A 1978-nucleotide genomic window follows, 5' to 3' on the forward strand; every position below is an offset into this window, starting at 1 on the left:
AAAGCAGCAAAGATCATTCTAAATAATTTTCATATTTCGAAGTGTCCCCCAACACCACCACTTTATCATTCCCTGTCAGAGTCACCTTATGTACAGATATTCCTGTGCCTAGTGTCACATCAAATCAACCTCTGTATATAAGCTATCTTATGTAATTGTATGTTTTGTTTATTGCTGTGTTCTTTACCTTATTGTGTTTTTGTACTGCATCAGATCTGGATGAAGGGTCTCGGCCCGAAATATTGACTGATTACTCTTTTACATAGATGCTCGCTAGCCTGCTGAGCTCCTCTAGCATGTTATTCAAGTTTTCTCACATTTTTGTAACTATTATTTTGTTCAATTTAAACGTGTACTGGAAATAACATTACATAATCCTGAATCATGAATCATTCCCCAAATGTTCCATTTAATCTGGTGAATTTAAAGGTGAAGGCAATGAAGAACAGAGCAAGGAGATAACGCTGAACATTTACAGGACACTAGTCAGGCCGCACCAGAGTACTGTCAACAGGTTTGGACCCCATATCTCAAAAAGTATGTGTTTTGTCTTTGGAGAGAGCCCAGAGGACGGATAATTCCAGGAATGAAAGGGTTAACATATCAGGGGTGTTTGTCAGTTTTGGGCCTGTACTCACTGGAATTTGGAAGAATATGATCGCATTGAAGCCTACCAAATGTTGAAAGAACTAGATGGTGTGGATTTGGAGAAGATGTTTCCTCTGACTAGGATATCCAGAACTAGAGGGCACAGCCTCAAAATTGAGGATGGCCCTTTAGGACAGAGGTGACGAATTTTTTTAGCCAGAAAGTAGTAAAGCTGTGGAATTCTCTGACACAGACTGCGGTGGAGGCCAAGTCCATGTGTATATTTAAGCAGGAAGTTCATTGTTTCCTGATTGGTCAGGGTATCAAAAAGATAGAGAAAAGGCAGGCATATAGGGTTGATTGGGATCCGGGATCAGCCATGATAGAATGGCAGAGCAGATTTGATGGGCTGAATGGCCTAATTCAGCTTGTATGCCTTATAGTCTTATGGACCAAACCAAACACTATTCTCCCAGAATTTCATTCCTTGTTCTCTGTATCACAGAATACTGGTAGAACTGCTACTTTTTAGCTATGATTGATTCTGATTCTGGGCCAATTTTGCCTGTACTTTTAGTAGAATAGACTTAGTTTCTATATCGGATTCTGATTCTGATTACATTTCCTAATCTCTACTGTGAAAGGAAACCACCTAGACAGATACAAGAGAAAACCTGCAGATGATGGAAATCCAAGCGACACACACACACACAATGCTGGAGGAACTCAGCAGGCCAGGCAGCGTCTGTGGAAAGGAGTTCAGTCGATGTTTCGGGCCGAGCCTTCAGCAGGACTGCAGAAAAAAAGATGAGGAGCCAGTTAGAAGTTGGGGGGAGGGGAGGGAGAAACACCAGGTGATAGGTGAAACCAAGAGGGGGGAGGAGTGAAATAAAGAGTTGGGAAGTTGATTGGTGGAAGTGATACAGGGCTGGAGAAGGGGGGAATCTAATAGGAGAGGACAGTAGATTGTGGAAGAAAGAAAAGAGGGAGGAGCACCAGAGAGAGATGATGGGCAGGCAAGGAGAAAAGGTGAGAGAGGGATAAAGGAATAGGGAATATTAAAGGGTTGGGGGATGGCCATTACAAGAAGCTCGAGAAATCAATTTTCATGCCATCAAGTTGGAGGCTACCCATACAGAACGTAAGGTGCTGAGCCTCCAACGTGAGTGTGGCCTCATCATGACAGTGGAGAAGGCCATGGATGGACATGTCGGAATAGGAATGGGAAGTGGAATTAAAATTGTGTACTAGATAATGAGGGGCATTGATCAAGTGGATAGTCAGAGGCCTTTTCGCAGGGTTGAAATGGCTAACATGAGAGGGCATAGTTTTAAGGTGCTTGGAAGTAAGTACAGAGGAGATATCAGGGCTAAATCGCACAGAGAGTTCG

This window comes from Hypanus sabinus, chromosome 2 (genome assembly GCF_030144855.1).
Source record: "Hypanus sabinus isolate sHypSab1 chromosome 2, sHypSab1.hap1, whole genome shotgun sequence".
In the NCBI taxonomy this organism is placed as follows: domain Eukaryota; kingdom Metazoa; phylum Chordata; class Chondrichthyes; order Myliobatiformes; family Dasyatidae; genus Hypanus; species Hypanus sabinus.